The following is an 18103-nucleotide window of genomic DNA, read 5'->3' on the forward strand; positions in this document are numbered from 1 at the left end:
CATTTGTAAAGAGCACATAAAATAACACTATTATCCAATGATAAAAGCATGGCAGCCAGAGTAAATGGATGAGAAAAGAAATTTGTCGATTACTAGGACAGGGTGCCAAATTAATTAGCAACCAGTATTAATTGTACAGAATGGGACTTCATGCCAGATCTAAAAATGTACATATCGTTCATTATTCTTTTTGAACGAAGTATCTTTCAACTTCTCCCATATCCTACAATTTCAGTGAAATGGTGGCAAAATCTGATGCCTTCTGTATTTTTATTCTCCTCCTGAGCTACTGTGGAGGAGGAGTATATATTTTCCTTCTACTGTGGACATGTTGATTTTTAAAGATATTCTACTTTACACACACACAATATTAAAAATATCCCTTCCGTTATTTTCTCCTCTTTTCCAGGCTGGTACGTTGCATTCCACATCATGTGCAGTCCGCTGCAGCTGTTGTTTCAACACTGGCTTTGGCTTCAGGTAATTTTTGAGATCCAAACAAGCTTTCCATCTGTTGTGTAAAAATTAAAGAAATTTGTCTCTACATGTGTTGTTGACAGCAGCTCTAGGAGCAGTTTTGTGACGGTTATTTTTAAAAAAATTAGAATGAATGAGGCAAAGTCTAAAGGTGGTACTTCCTATTTTCTAAACATTTTATCAGCAGCTATTATTCTAGTTTGTGACCACAAGAATAATTGGTTCTGAAAGACTAAGCCCCGTGGTAGTTTACAGTATATTATGTCCACAAAGATAGGGAGGGAAGAGCCCGTTTTGACCCATTTTTTACTTTAAAACGAATTAGTGGGAGCTCATTGTTATAAAACCACAACAAAAATGTGGCTGAGCGGGTTCTTAATGTGTCAAGTATGCCAGGAAGAGATTCAATAAGATGGCATTACTTAGTGGTCAGAAGACCTGGCAACGTGCCCTCTTGAAACAGAAGCTCTTCTCTCAAAGTTAATCAAGCATGAAGAAAAGCAAGGGAAGGATGTTATTGCTGAACTGTGAGGAGATGGGGCTGTGTTCTGAGAAGGAAAAATGACAAGACTTTATGATCACAAAGGGTTGAAAGGCACATTGTGTGGGTATTTTGCGACTGGAGCTCCCAGCGTGTTTTAATATTTAAAACCTGCTTTCTGCATGTATGTGCGGGGAGGGGTTGCATCAGGCCTGTGGGGAAACGGGGATAATCCTCTCTTCTGTTCTATTTTCCTGACAGACATTATCCCCCAGCTGCCTTCACCCCAGTACGGAAAAAAACAGATGAAATACAGGTACAAATGTGAAATAACTATTGCTATTGGGATTCTGGAAAGTGATACAGAGAGGTAGGGTTAACACCCTCATTTAGGGTTGCCAACTCCGGGTTGGGAAATTCCTGGAGTTTTTTTAGGATAGAGCCTAGAGGGGGCAGGGTTTGGGGAAGGGAGGGACTTCAGCAGGGTACAATGCCATAGATTCCACCCTCCAAAGCAGCCATTTTCTCCAGGGGAACTGACCTCTATTGTTTGGAGATGGTGATACTGGGAGATCTCCATGCCCCACCTGGAGGATGGCAACCCTACCCTCACTCCTTTCCCCTCCAAACCAAATAGCAATGCCAACCTCCTACACATGAAGCCAGCTGGGTGACTTTGGGCTAGTCACACTCTCTCAGCCCCACCTATCTCACAGGGTGGCGTTGTGGGGAGGGGAAGGTGATTGTAAGCTGGTTTGATTGAGTGCGTGGTTGCCAACCTCCAGGAACTAGCTGGAGATCTCCTGCTATTACAACTGATCTCCAGCCAATAGAGATCTGTTCACTTGGAGAAAATGGTCACTTTGGCCATTGGACTCTATGGCATTGAAGGCCCTCCTTAGGCTTCACCCCAAAAACCTCCTGGCGGTGGCAAAGAGGGACCTGGCAACCCAACTTAAGTGGTAGAGAAAATCACCATATAAAAACCAACTCTTCTTCTTCTTCCATCTCTGCCATTTTGAGTCTTGTAGATGCCATCAAGGAGATAAGTGCTTTATTAAGAAGATCTTGCTGTTAATCAAATTAAAAATCTGGGAATGCCTGGCCTCTTACTTCAGCTAACATTTTTGGCTCTCTAATAAGAGATGCTTCTTTACAAGCCATATCCATAGTACTCTTGTTAAGGTCACTATGTAAAAAGGATCCTGAAACCAAAGCACTTAACCTAGAGCAGGGGTGGGGAACCTTTTTTCTGCCAAGGGCCATTTGGATATTTATAACATCATTCGCGGGCCGCACATTCTGGCCCTGCCCCCTTTAACCCCTCCATTGTCGCCACTTCCGCCTCCAGCCCTCTTGTAGTACAGAGGAAATACGTTTGTCCACAGCCCAGGTGGGAAAGGGTTAACATAGTTTCTTAGGCCAGGGGTGGGGAACCTTTTTCCTGCCAAGGGCCATTTGCACATTTATAACATCATTCGGGGGCCACACTCTGTAGATCTCCCAGTGTGGGGGGAAGATGCTAGGGTTGCCAGGTCTCCAGCCACCACCTGGAGGTTGGCAACCCCAGGGGAGGTCACGCAGAGAAGGCCTAGAGGGCTCCCCCAGTCCTCCACCCCTTCCAGGCAGGAGGGCAGCCAGTGGTGGGCCCAAGCAAACGAGGCGCCAGGGAGGTGCAGCCCGCGGTCAATCGGCAAGGGAGGAAGGAAGGAAAACAGAGAAAGAGGGAAAGGGAGATAGGGAAAAAGAAATGGAAAGGGGGGAGAAAGAAAAGGACGGAGGGAGACAGAGAAAGAGACAGAAAGAGAGGGAGAGAGAGAAGCCTTCCTCCCCCACACACACACCCGCCGGCCCCACGCGACCTGGCCCCAGGCTCCATGCCCTCCCTGCTCCAGAGTCCACAAAAGGCCCCCTGAAGCCCGATCGGCTCCTGCACGCATGCTCTGCCGCCGGGAGCTGCGGGCCTGTTTTCCCCCCCTCACTGCTCAACAGCCGACAGGCAGCAAGAGTGTGCCCCGGCATTCCTGCATGCTGCGGCTATAGGAGGCAACCTTGGGGGAAAGCGTCCCTCTCCCTCCTCTTGCCGACCAACAGCCGTCAGTAGGTGAGAGGAGGTCCAAAGGGCGCCGCAGCACCCCTGCAAGCCGTGGCCCCAGGAACACCCTCAGAGAGGGCCGCCCTATGCCACGCCTTCGCGGCGGGGCCCCGGAGTTCCCGAGGGCCACAAAAAATGTCCTCGAGGGCCGCATACGGCCCCTGGGCCTGAGGTTCCCCATTCCTGACCTAGAGTCTTTAATCTGTGACTAAACAACAACAAAAGAGGGGGGGGACCAAATGGAACTCAACCAAAATGCTGATTCCAAACCAAAGTAGTTGAGCTGGAAAATGCTAAAATTACAAATATATAAATTTTAATAAGGTGCATAATCAAGTTTAAAACATCAGGCCTCTAGCATAGGCAAGACTTTCACATTCAATATATACAAACATAAACACCTGTGATGTACAATCTTACATTGACCAAAGTAGGATCCAAAAAGGGCCAAACGCGTTTCGGCCTGAGAAGGCCTTCCTCAGTGGTCAGTCATAGAGTGATAATTTAGCAGACATCCTAATAATATAATTGTGTCATACTGAACAGTAAAAAATGTATAAAAGCCCTTCTAGTATAGTGAAGCTCCCTGCACTTTTATTTATTCCTTACATGCAAGAACATGGCTTCCATGTCTCACCTTCTTTTACATGCAGGGCTCTTGAGGATGTGTATACATCAAGCAGCGTATTAGGTCAAAAAGTCACTCAACGTGTACAAGTGTTCCTAGTCTAGAGATGCAATGCTAGAAAGATAGACTCAGGATGCCTGCCTTGAAAAGAACTCCCAGTCTCAATGAAATCATCTGTATCTGACAGATCTATACATTCTGGAGCAGCTGGCGAGACAAGAGTAATGAAATGAAGCACTGGTGAGCTGCAATCAGGATTCACAGGTGGCCTCCTCCTTGACGAACAAAGGGCCTTAGCCAAGACGCTTTCAGCACCAGCCTGCAAAATGGGGATAATTACATTGGCATAGGTGCCTTACAGGGCTTTGGAAAGGATTAATTGAGAAGTACTATGAGCACTTGAAGTGGGCCATGTATATGTCATATACTTTAAACTGAAGAGCTGGTTTAAAAGCAATCTGCTGAAAGGTCCCACAATAGGTCCAGCTCCTCTAATGAACGGCTGCAGGCAGGGCAGATGTAAAGGTGGCTCCCCGACAACTACAGTTTTCTATCTGGAAGCCTGCTTCCTTTGGTGGAGAAAATCCCCCCTTGCTTTCCACTGTGGGCTTTAATGAGGATTTATGTTTGCATCTGCACCAGTGCTAACCATAGTTATTACTAAGCTGAACTCTCAACTTTGAAGCTATTTAGCAAACTGTAGTTAAGAGGGAAGGGGGGCACCTTAGTCAGGATTAGCATTAGTCATGGCAAAGGCTGACAAATGAAAGCAGTCTACAGTGGGCACTATTCTCACTGTGATAGCGAGGGCTTGAAGCAGATTCAGAAGTTGGGTGCTGGGTCTATTTATGCATGGGTCATTTATGCATGGGCACTTTCACTCATGTTCGCCCCTGGTCTGTCTTGGTTGTTCCTTGGAGTTACGCGTGAGTTTTCCATCCGTTAGTGATGACCTCGCTGCCAGCCCTTGCAATGTCCGGGTCTTCCCATTCCTCTGTTAACCCGACTCGTCCATCTTCCCTGAGCAAAGCCCAGGAGAAATCCGCAAGCAGAAGGCAAAGTGCGGGACACGCAAGCTTGGTTTTTGCTCACAGCCAATTACAAAGCAGCATGTCCAGAGGCGGGGATTCAAATACTTCCTGCTTCCTGGGAGCTCTTTCTGAGCACAAGAAAGGCTTTTTAAAACCAAGGCTTGGATTTCTCCCTCTCTTTCAGATTCCTCGGGTTTTGTTGATGTTCTTAAAATGTTTTTTTATGCGGCAGTTGAGTTTGGGGGAGGGGATTTTCTCTCACAATAAGCACTACAAGTAAGCCAATTAAAAAGCAGTATTTAAAGAGGCGGGGACTTGATTTGAGCTTGGAGATTGCTGGTGCATAGATTCCCAACAGGAAAGTGTGGGTCCAGCCAGTAACAAACCTCAGGTAAAACTCCCAAGCATAAATGACCCATATGGACTGGTTGAACCACCAAGGCTCCCTGCTAAGCCCAGGGCTTAAGCATCCTTGAGGACAAGAGGCCTGTACCTGGGCTTTCTCTGGCCAGGACTTGATGACCCTTGATCCTGCAAATCACTATGTATGCTTAGGCAGTGATCTGGTTCAGTAGCTGGAACATGGGCTGTCAGCTTGGTTCTTCTTCACTGCTGAACTGTCCTCTCATGGGGCCGTCATCTCTGTTGCTTTCACTGGGTGGAGGGTGAACATGGGGAACTGGTAGTCTAGGATCTGGTCCTACAAGGCAGGAGACTGGCTGCCATGGATTCCGGCATGTTGGCAGTACTGCCTGGAGCTAAGCCTTCAGAGTAGGGTTGCCAACTGTCAAGTAGTAGAAGGAGATCTCCTGCTAATTCAACTGATCTCCAGCCGATAGAGATCAGATCACCTGGAGAAAAATGGCCGCTTTGGCAATTGAACTCTATGGCATTGAAGTCCGTCCCCTCCCCAAACCCCACCCTCCTCAGGATCTGCCCTAAAAATCTCCCGCGGGTGTCGAAGAGGGACCTGGCATCCCTGCTTCAGAGATAGTGTTTCAACTGAGGCCTTGGGATCAGGGGCTCTGGGTCTGCAAGAGACTAGGGGTCTGGAGGAGGTCCAGTGGTGTTCTGTGTCCCCTGAGCCTCCTGGTCTACCCTCAGAATGGTCTCTGGCTCCTCCTGGCCATCATGTGAGGAATCTTCTCCCTGAGTCCGACCCAGGGGTGTCATGACAGACACAATCAATTGGTGAAAATCACAAGACCCCCTTCTAAGGATGCAAGTACTCTTCTATCTTTGGAACTGAGTGACAGGGTACAAAGTTAATGTGTGTAAGCTGAACCTCTCTTAATCAGATCTGAGCGGTTTATTCTCCCAATTTTTTTGTGTTTTACTAATGCAACCATACAGGCCTTCTTCGTACATAGGGAGAATAAAAAACAACAACAACACGTTTATATACAAGCTGAGATGAGCCCCCCACCCACAAGCAGTTAGCATAAACTTCACTGACAAGCTGAGAAAAGGATTTCCTTGTCATTTTTCTCAGGATCAGTTCAAGGTTGTTTGTCCTACCTGAACTTTTAACTTGGCCTCTATTTGACCACAGTTGATTACGGGGAGTCGTATAGATTTCTCTTTTTGCCCCAGTGATTGTCAGTTTGCCCAGCTGCTCACTAAAAGCACACTATCCAGAAAATAAAGAGGCCATATGGATTGAAATATATCAATTTTTTAATCATGTGACAACCATGCTTACATATAAACACTAAAAATAATCATTTCTACCGTAAATCAGTTCACTGAAAATAGAATTTACTGACTATTTTAGCATTACATCGATAGTACAAGTCACCTCACACAGCCATCAGAATTGTGTTCCTTGTATATTCAAGCAGCCTACATACCATTTTTCATATGCATGACAATATCCCTCAGGTGGAAAGCCCCCCCCCCCGAAGATATACATCTAAAAGCATCCAGCTGAATAATTCATTGTTCTCTGTGATTCCTTTCTCTGTTAGAGAAATCAAACCACAATTTTAATACATGAAGAAAAAGACACTCATTGTCTTGATAAAGATAAAGGTTACCAGTACATTACATTATATATGCCAGCTCGTTGAGTTAAATTAACAGTACCATTCTAAGCAGAGGATGGCACTGTTAGATTATCAAGAGAGTAAAAGGATAGATTTTAACACAATTTTTGTAAGTTACTTGACCTATTGCATATCCTGATACTTGTAACAAAAGGCTGTGTTTATATGAATGTACACACACACATGGACACATGTGAAAGAAAGTCACCAGAGACCTACATTATGGAAAGATGAATTATGGGATTTGAATAAATTATATAAAAATTAGCAAATTTGCCTCCTTTTGCTTATTTTGCATCACTTTTCTGTTTCTGCCAGGCTTAAGAAGGAGCAAAGTGAGAAAAGGCACAGGTACCAAACTGAAGCCTTGCCATCAGGAGATCTTACTGTGTGCTATGTGTGTGTGTAAAGTGCCGTCAAGTTGCAGCCGACTTATGGCGACCCCTTTTGGGGGGGTTTTCATGGCAAGAGACTAACAGAGGTGGTTTGCCAGTGCCTTCCTCTGCACAGCAACCCTGGTATTCCTTGGTGGACTCCCATCCAAATACTAACCAGGGCTGATCCTGCTTAGCTTCTGAGATCTGACGAGATCAGGCTAGCCTGGGCCATCCAGGTCAGGACTATGTGCTATAGCTCCACGCAAAAGAGTTTCAGCTTTGTCAAGAGCAAGCATGGTGCCGTGATTGGTCAGACTAACATCCTGGAGACGAACAGGCCTGTTGTGAGGATAAAAAGGAGAGGAGGAAAACAATATGTCACTTTGAGTTCCCATTAGGGAGGAAGGCAGGGTATAAGTAAAGTAAGTAAATAACTAAGATTGGATCTTATCCCACCAGGTACACTACCTTTGGCTACATTTATCCTGGAAGATCCTAAGCAGATTGTGGCCATCTCTGAAATGAAGGTTATTGTTTATGTAAAGCTAAAAGCAATGGTAGTAAATATCTCTACTCAGCCCTTATTTTTTGGTGATATTGTGTCTCTATTACTAAACTCTTTAAATTTATGTTCAATAATGTATAGAGTACTAATAGAGTTAATGTATACAGTACTAATAGAGTACTAATAAATGCAGTTGCCAACCTCCTGGTGGTGGCTAGAGATCTCCTGGGATTACAGTTGATCTTCTGGCAATAGAGATCAGTTCCCCTGGAGAAAATGGCCACTCTGGAATGTGGACTCTATGGCATTATACCCCATTGAAGTTCCTCTCCTCCCTAAACCCCACCCTCCTCAGGTGCCACCCCCAAAATCTCCAAGTATTTCCCATCCTGGAGCTGGCAACCCTCGTGTATAAATCAGGCTTAGTTTCAGTTTTCCTGTACATACCTTTCTCCTCTCCAACTGTAATCGTCAAGGCTGTGATTATATGAACTAAAACCCACAAATATTTCCAGCAATTCTAACAGTCTGATTGCTTTTGTAACCAACACAACTGTCTTCTGAGCACATTACCAGCTTAAAGCAGTAACTGTAAACACAAAATAAGCAGCCCATGTGGAAAGGACATGTGTTTTATATAATCTGTTGGCACAGAGTTGTATATTTTATATAAAAATTGCCTTTTATGGTTTTAGCACATGCATGTTATTTTACAATCCTATTAGAAACGTACGTGGGCTAAACTATAAAAGAAAATTTTCATACTATGTGGCTATATAAATCAGGGTATGATCTCATGAACACAGAATGAAAAATAGAAGGTGCTTATATGTACACATTTGTATTATTCAGCAGTGATGCTCTGATACTGGTTAAATCCATTCCCAGAAATCTAATATCTCTTGTGAAGGTTTTTGGAATCTAGTATCAAAGCTATTCTTCCATCAGACTTAGAGTCCATTCCTGAAGGGGTGGTGGTGGTTAGACAATGCCTGTAGACAGCGCAGCAAGCCGGAAAAAGAATTTTAAAATATGTTTTTCTCCAGATGAACTGATGTCTATCGGCTGCAGATCAGTTATAATAGCAGGAGATCTCCAGCTATTACCTGGTAGTTGGCAACCCTACTGCCCAAGTACTATCCAAAGCAAAAGTTACACCCTTCTGAGCTCCTTAACTTCACAGGAGTGCTCTGTTAGATCTGCATACTGCTCATTTTTTCTTAAACTAGAAACCACCCTCCTGAGAGACTGTGTTCAGGCCTGGATTCAGAAACTGGGCTATCTTGTGCTGTGTTTCTGTTATCTCTTAACAACTTCTGTTGCATCTCTTCAAATTATCCTGAAAGAAAATGCTTGTATACCTGACGTTAAGTTGACAGAAATTGGCTCTGATTCTTGTGTCGTACAAGTTCTACTTGATCTGAAAGTGTTTATTTATTGTTAACACTGATTCATAGCTATGCAACTTCAAATGAAGTGCTTATTGAGTTTTACAGAGCCCCATCAGCAAACTTTGAAGTCTTTTTTTTTCCTCTTGGATTTGTCAGCATTTAACATACATGACCTACATTGAAAAACAACACAGTAATTGTTTTTAATATTTTTGCCTGCTGCACAGTGCTGTTAACATAAGGTAAACTGTGTTCACAGGAATAAGATAAAGTCCGATAACTAGATTACTGCTAGCATTAAACAATATGTTTACTATTTCAGAAAAAAATAGACGCTTACCCGTACTCCACCTGTTTAATTCTGTTAGTCTCTCTTCTCTCCCTCTCTCACACACTCAACGTGAGGGGTGAGCTGACAAAATGCTACCTGGAAGCACTGTGTGAACAGGTTACGAGAGTGGCTCGTGCCACTTGTTTTCACGCTTTGAGATAACATCTGAAGCAGTAACTTGCACATCTCCATTGTAAGATGTGTATGAGGCAGGTGTACATCTAGAAATCATGCATTCCTCTGCAAGGCAGATATCCAAGTTACAGTTTCAGACATGACTCATGCATACACATGCAATTAGGATGTGCAAGTCATTCAGGGATCCTGAGTATAAATTCTATTGTTTTTGGACGGTGAATGTTCTGAAAGAGCCTGCTTGCTGAAACCCAAGGGCCTTTTCTGATGTTATATTCACACAGTGATCCCTTCCCCAGTGTGACACCTGGACGCACCACGGTGCCCACCGATATGTTTCCTGAAACCCACTTGCTTGAATCTTGCAGATAAAATCCAAGCATTCTTGAATGGAACAAAAGGGTAAGTCCAAGTCACTCCCTGCTAACTAGCTGATTGCCTAGCAAAGCACTATGTGCATTCCAGGCAGGTGCACCACGTCTATGTGCTCTCAGCTTGGCCATAGACGCAGCTATTCTTATGTATCTGGGCTTAGAATCCTCTCTGTGAGGCCACAGAGCCACGAGGGAGTGGCAGCAGCCTCTCTCAAGATTCCACAAACAACCATAGGCTTAACAAGGCCTTTTCCGCATGAAATGGGTTACAACGTTTCCTGCTGTCAAAAGCAATGTTTTATTTGTTCATTTCCGCATGTCTTTCCCCTCCGTTTGGTGTCAGAAATGTTTCCCCGTCATTTATTCTCCGTTTTCCCAAGCACTTCTGCCATGATGATTTCGCCCTGTTTCCAAGCCAGGTTCCCTTGTGTGTGTGACCATCTTCAAACAGTGCTTATTTCTCCGCTCCACCAAACACCCTTCCCTTGTTCATGCCCACTCCTTTACTCGTTTCCCCTCCCTTCCCCTTCCTCCACCCACTTATCCCCCTTAATTTTTAAATTTTTTTAACACTGCTGGAATGTAGCATGAACGCAAGAATCCCCCCACCCTGCATTCAATCCAAGATAATGCAGAACGGGTGAGATTCTCGCGTTTGTAGCTTCCTCTTCTCATTTCATTTTGAAAAAGCATAGCCTTCCCTCTCCTTGGCAAGCTTTCCATGCATGTTAATGCTCAGATTCCCCCACTTTTCTTTCAAAACCAGATTTCTTTAATCAGCTAAGTTCTGATGCCACAATAAAAACAGAAGAGTGCTTCAAACACACAGCTAAGAAGAGCATTTTTTTATTTTTGGAGGTTCCATTTAGCGATAGAATGCTGGATTCTATCATAGATTCATGGTAACAGCGAGCCAAATGATTTGTTTTGGTATGGATCAGGGTCCTATGGGGGCAGGTGGAATCTTTGCCCAGGAGCCCATGGTGGCTTTCAGCAGCGCTGTCTGTAACTAAATGGTAAGGTGGTGCTACAAAGCGTGGAAGAAACACTGAAATCGGGATAGAGTGAAATCAAAAATAAAGTTTATTAAGGAAAACACTAGAATGTATCCTACCACTCTGCTCAGGTAATTGTGGAAAAGCAGAGGTGGCTCTTATTCTGGAGGAATAAGATTGAGCAGAATGGAGTGATAGGATACACCCCAGTACAAATATCTGAAATGGGAAATTAGCAATCTCAAGCAAACTAAATAGTACAAAGAATCAAATATGAACACTCTATACTGGAATCAACTAAATCATTCATTACAGGCACTACTGAGGTACTCACCCCCCACATCTTTTCAAGTGCCGGAAACAGCTATGTGTGTGTGGGGTGTGTGTGCGCGGCCGTTTCAGCACTTGAAAAGGCATTGGGGATGCAAGACCGATTAGGTTTGGGCACTTGTGTCATTTTTAAATCACTTTAACATGACATCTAGTTTGACCCTAAGTACTTGACAAATGATCTGATGGCCAAGCGGTGGGCAAGACTTCTCCATTTTACTGTAGTTAGTGTGACCAACTCATCCTCCTTTTGCTAGCTCTCTCCCTCTTTTCTTTATACTGGCCTGAATCCTATTGACTGTCCTGAATCCTATTGTCTGCCCCTGATGCAGGGTGAGAGAGAAGTGGGCCTGACCCCATGATGGCAGGTGGGGGGGCACGAACAAAATGAACATGAGTATCTTGGCAACACAACGGTTGCAATAAACAAGTAATTGGGACCTCATGCCTTCTAACTCCTTTCCAAGAGAAAATCTTGCAGTGCTTTCAAATGTATATTTTTAAACTTAAGAATGAAGTTGACTAGGAAATGTTCTCTGTCTGCAGTGTAATTAATGCATCTGCCTTTAATTACCCACTGAGGAATACCAATTCTTTTTAACAGAGGAGTTCAAGCTTCAGGAGCACTGAAGACACCAAGGACACAAGGGTTATCACCCACTACTAATCAGGGCTCTGAAGTTAAATCATTTATGTATACACTATGTATTATAAATAAGGATTTGTTGGCCATGCCTGAATCACACAGCCAATCTCTAGCTTGAGTCACAATTCAGAGAATCAAGCATATAGGCGTCAATGTTTCCACAGCTATAGGAGAAAAAAAGTTATCATGTTTCAGGGTTCAAAGAGATTTGTAAGCATCAACAGAAAGCTAAACTACAAAGAGAAGGAGGCAACAACCCAATTTTATTTAGTTAGACAGCCAGACAACACAATACATGGCATCACACCTAAAGACAACAGTAATCGACAAGTAATGCTCTCAGCCAGTAGGTCCACTACACACACACACACACACAAATGGCCATCACTTCAGGTGGAAATGACACTTGGACCAGTGTTAGATGGAACAAGCACACTTACGAATGCTAACATTTATCAGACATCTTTGTTAGTGCATGGGGTGAGAAAAACCCATCTTCTTTAACTGCCAGTGCAAATGGCCATGTATTAAATAGGTAAAGGTAAAGGTCCCCTGTGCAAGCACCGGGTCATTCCTGACTCATGGAGGGACATCACATCCCGACGTTTACAAGGCAGACTTTGTTTGTGGGGTGGTTTACCAGTTCCTTCCCCGGGTCATCTTCCCTTTACCCCCAGCAAGCTGGGTACTCATTTTACCCACCTCAGAAGGATGGAAGGCTGAGTTAACCTTGAGCCGGCTACCTGAAAACGACTTCCTTCGGGATCGAACTCAGGTTGTGAGCAGAGCTTGGACTGCAGTACTGCAGCTTACCACTCTGCGCCACTTACAAATGCTAACATTTATCAGACTTCTTTGTTAGTGCCTGGGGTGAGAAAAACCCATCTTCTTTAACTGCCAGTGCAAATGGCCATGTATTACTCCCTCACTTATGGTTTACTCAAAAGAACCTTTACAGCTCCTCACCTTCCACCTCTCCTTCTGGGGCCAGTCCTTCAGCCTTATCCATGTTGTCTTAGTGATGATTAGGAAAAACACAGGGTTCAAAGTTATGCTGCATATGTAAAATATTTCTCACAATACAGAGAGAAAAGAATATACACTTGCCTCAATGTACTGAAAAAGAACTCTCTTCAGAGATGCCAATGAAGGGCAGAAGTCAACCTATATATTCAGACAAATACCTGTATGGCCATCACCTTAGTGTTAACTCTTGTTTTCAGTGGCCTCTGTGCATGATATAGCATCCCTTAGTAAATCATGTCATCCTAGTTCTGTTTATTTAGCAAAGTTCCTAACATAATAGCATCAATAAAACTGCTAGTGAATGACAAATACACAAATGGTCATTGACCTGAATGTTCCCAAGATGACAGCCCACTCTGATCATAATCCTTACCATTCTGGGGCTGTAAGAAGGAAGACAATAATATAAAGCAAAATATTTAAAATGTGTATGATGTTGCAGGTTGGTTTTAAAGAAGGCTCCCAGGTCTGAAAAAGTTGAAGACAATTTCCTGGCTGGTAAAAAGGAGCAACTACAGACATATCCACGATGAAGGCTGAGGTCTGCTTTACACAGGATTTATTTTGTCCATGTTTTACCTGGGCCTTATAAACCTAAGAACACTTTAATGGGAATAAGCTTCATTTTACTGACCTCAGTAGTATTCAGAATAGTCCTTCTTAGGATGGCAATGTGAGACTCAATGCCACCCTTTATTTCTATACAAGGAAGTTGTACAATTGATTGCAACTGTAGCACACGGAATCGATGTAATGACAAAATCGTCTTGTGCTAATCATAATCTGTCTCCCAAAACTGTTCTAAGTTCCAGATATACAAAACAAACCATGCAGCTCCTTGCCTCTTCAATCAGTTCTCACCAGAATCCCCAGACGATATATCAAAGAGTGGAGTACAATCGGGAGTTCCAGAGGGGTGGAGCCTCCAAAGGGACTAGCCCCAGGACAAGCCAGGCCCTTCATAAGTAGGGTTGCCAGGTCCCTCTTCGCAACCGGCGGGAGATTTTGGGGCCGGAGCCTGAAGAGGGTGTGGTTTGGGGAGGGGAGGGACTTCAATGCCATAGAGTTCAATTGCCAAAGCAGCCATTTTTCTCCAGGTGATCTGATCTCTATCAGCTGGAGATCAGTTGAATTAGCAGGAGATCTCCTGCTACTACCTGGCAGTTGGCAACCCTATTCATAAGGCAGAGGGAAATAAGTCAGGGAGGACACTTTGGCTTTGGCTCCTGAGGTTGAGAGGAGCAGGGCTGGGAGAGAGGTGAAGAACCAGGATGACGGAAACCTTCCTTCTCAGCCTGAGGCCTGTAGGCAAGTACACGAGCTCCCCATCCTGGCATGGATCTGTTAGACTTGGGCAGGTTTTCTACACACTGTCTAGAATGAGGAAAATTGCTCATAGGATTCAAGCCTAGATTTTTAACACCGGTTACTTATTTACTTCATTTATAACTCGTCTTTCTCCACAATGCTGACCCAAAGTGGATTACATCGTTCTCTCTTCCATTTTATCCTCACAGCAATCTTGTGAGGTAGGCTAGGCTGAGAGTGTTTGGCTGGCCCAAAGTTGTCCAGCAAGCTTCCATGGTGGTGATTAAGATACATGCCACAAGGTCTCACACATGAAGAACTAAACCAACTCTGTGTAATGGGGAGATGAGACTAGTTATGGAAAGCTCAGGTGCCAAAGCTAATCTACCCTCTCCCCACTGGATTGCATTCAACCACACAATTGCTCTGATAGAATGGAACTGTCAAGGGCTTAGGGCTGGAGCAACACTGCGAAGAGCAGCTTTTTGCAAGACAAGGGAGAAAAAGACACTAGGGTCATTTATGCATGGTTGCTTTAACCTCCTTTCCCTGTTTCAGCCAGGATCAAATTTTTCAGTATGCACATTACCTCATTCCTTGTCAGCTCAACCCTGTTTCAACGCAAAATGAACCCGGCTTTTCACATTCCTCTTCTGGCCCCAATTAAATCGTTCATCCTGGCTCATTCTGGAATCACTGAGCGAACGTACAACTTTCTTGGGTTGAGCTTCGCCCCACCCTTTTCCAAACCCCTCTTCAAGGCAGCATGAAGATAGCCAAACAGGGGAAGCACAGAAGATTGGCTTCTCTCACAGCCAATCATGAAGCAGTGTGTAAAGAGGCAGGGATTCAAGTGCTTCCTGCTACCTAGGAGCTCTTTCTGAGCAAAAGAAAGGCTTTTTTAAAATGAGGCTTGGATTTCTTTCCCTCCCCCCCACTTCTTTCAGATTGCTCAGGGGTTTTTTTGTTCTTAAAATGCTTTTTTATGCAGCAGTTGTGTTTGGGGGGAAGGAAATCTTCTCTCACGAGGTAAGCCAATTACAGAGCAGCATTTAAAGGGGTGGGACTTGATTTGAACTTGGGAGACTGCTTTTCTGTATTCATGCCTCCATTAGCACACAGTTTCGTCCCTGATCATTCCAGCCAATGCATACAGTTTCCCCCAAACCAGGTTACTTCGATCCTGGCTGAAACGGGGAATAAAGGAGGTTAAAGCGGCAATGCATAAATGACCTGTTGAAATGATTCATGTTGAAAACAAGTGTGCAGTGTTTGAATCTAACCAAGAGGCAAGCTGTATTAGATGGTCAGATAAGCATTGCTCCCAGCCAATCAGCAGCAACACTGAAGGAAGAGGCAGAACTAAAACCCGTACTTTGTGATCCACCTATTGGGGGATCCGCTGCCAAGACAATACTTCACCCATCCCTTGTAGAGAGCTGCACTGAAGCTTGCAAAAGGCACGATGCGTGTTCGGCTAGCAGTAGCTATGGTTGAAATATGGTAGTGCTCCAGTTTCCCATCTGACATGGGAAATTACATCACAATGACATTGTGGCAATGTTATGCATCCTTATGTCCCATTTCTGCACACTTAGTAGTATATTCCACATGGGAGACATGTTATCAACTGGTGAACAAATGAGTGGTTGAGTCAATACATGGGGGACGCCGAAATCCTCTTCTCTTGTTTACCTATGTGTCCTTACATTGACCTTACATCCCTAGTCAGAGGAGTGAAAGATCCAATTCAGTGTGTATCCTGAGGTGGAGCGCCCTTTAAAGGTTCTGAGCACAGCAGTGTTTGAAAGTATGCTGCCACCATGGTTGGTACCATTCTTGGCTGTTTGTGCAAAGTGCACTTTCTGCAGAGTTCCCATCAACAAAAACCATTCACATGTTTCAGCTGTATACAGGAAGACAGAAAGCTGAAACTCCATGTTTTGTGTTCTATCGTCTGAGATACGACTTCCTAGCTAAGGCTTCTGTAATGATCCAGAGAGCTGAGACTGGTTGCAGACTTACTGCACAATCCTATGCAGAGTTATTCCAGTCTAAGCCCATTGAAATGAATGGGTTTAGATTGGGGTAACTCTCTTTAGGATTGCACACCATGGCTGTGTAGGCATGGCAGGAAAACTTTGTTTTTCACTCCCTTTGAACTTGTGCAGGTGATTATTAAAGTGAAATTTATGTCTATGCCTCTGTTCCTATAAAAGGAGAGCCAGTGTGGTGTAGTGGTTAAGAGCGGTGGTTTGGAGTGGTGGACTCTGATCTGGAGAACCAGGTTTGATTCCCCACTCCTCCACATAAGCGGCAGATGCTAATCTGGTGTACTGGATTTGTTTCCCCACTCCTACACACGAAGCCAGCTGGGTGACCTTGGGCAAGTTACAGCTCTGTTAGAGCTCTCTCAGCCCCACCTATTTTACAGGGTGTCTGTTGTGGGGAGGGGAAGGGAAGGTGATATAAAAACCTACTCTTCTTCTTCTTGATAGTTACAGCAGTGTTTTTGCTGGTGTAATGCTATGCTGGGGCCAATCTGTGAGCTAAGGCAGCTTAGGATACAGACTATGCTCTGCTGCTCCTCTAGCAAACCCAGTTGTTTCCCAGTTCTGGTCTCTATACTGGTGCAACAGCATCAATGCCAGGTTTACACTGACACAGTATCATCTGGGTGCTATGCTGGTGCATCTTTGCCGGATAACAGCATAGGGCTTATTGGTCACTCTAAGCAGTTCATAGACTGGCCTTTGGATTGCTGCACTAGTAAATTTTATAGAAATTTAAAGAAACTTTTGAAGAAGAGAAATGAAGGTAATTTCATATTACTTTTTACAAAACACAACTATTAATCTCCCTGTCAGAAAATATGTATAGTTGGAAACACCTGGATACACCAATACTTTTCTATTTATGAATTATGAAGCCAGTGCCTAACACAGCTTCCCAACCTGTGTTTCTGCAGCCCAAAAGATACACTATTATTAAAACATAATTTTTTAAAAAATTTTAAAGGTAAAGAAAATATGTTAAGCAACATCTTGTGAACAGCAACTCAGGTAGGAGGTCTGGAAAGACTTCTGTGCAAGATTGTAGAAATCTGTTGGCCCTCTTACCCATCAGTGGTCTGATTAAAGCAGCTTCATAGGGAGGGAACAGAAGAATTCCTGAGTTCTACAGAACTGGAAATTGTAAATAAGACAAAAGCAGGATTATCGGTCCATAAATAATAGTTCCCACAAAAGCAAATATCCTGGCTGAAGTGACTGTCACCGGGATTACATGAGCTGGCTCATGAACTAAATGTACCTAAGAACTCAAAAAACTGCGTCAGGAGTTGAAATAAAGTACAGTTTTCAATGTCCTGCTTGAAATCTATACTTTCAAGCAAGTGTTTATGGTTACTGTCAGAAACTGTCTTGAAGGCCTGTCTACATGTTACCTTCTTGACAAGTAGGAACACACTTCTTTGTACCTAGTAGGATGACATGTAACATAGCTTGCCATGTGACTCCTTCCTATCATGTGTTTCCAAGTAGCTATGAGTTACATATGGAGAATTATCTCCCAAAAGTTGCCTCATATATGGATATGGTAATGCTCCGACTGGTCCTGACTGCAAGGATGCGAAGTTCATACCTGAATTGGTGGGAAGGAGTTTGCATTGATATGCTCTATCAAGCTTGGTTTCCAAGAAACTGAACAAAGGAGTACCAGGTAAGAGAAAGAGAGAACACATTATAGAAGAATCAAGGATGGCACTGTACAGGTGTCACTGTAAATGTGTACGCTGCCTGAACATACGGATTCTGTGTTGTGGCTCCTTCCTTGTGGAATGGCCTGTCTGAGGTAGTCAGGAAGGCCCCCACACTTCCGTCATTCTGCAAAGTATGTAAAACAGAATGGTTCAGGAATGGATTTTTAT

The sequence above is a fragment of the Euleptes europaea genome, chromosome 11, assembly GCF_029931775.1.
Source record: "Euleptes europaea isolate rEulEur1 chromosome 11, rEulEur1.hap1, whole genome shotgun sequence".
Lineage (NCBI taxonomy): Eukaryota > Metazoa > Chordata > Lepidosauria > Squamata > Sphaerodactylidae > Euleptes > Euleptes europaea.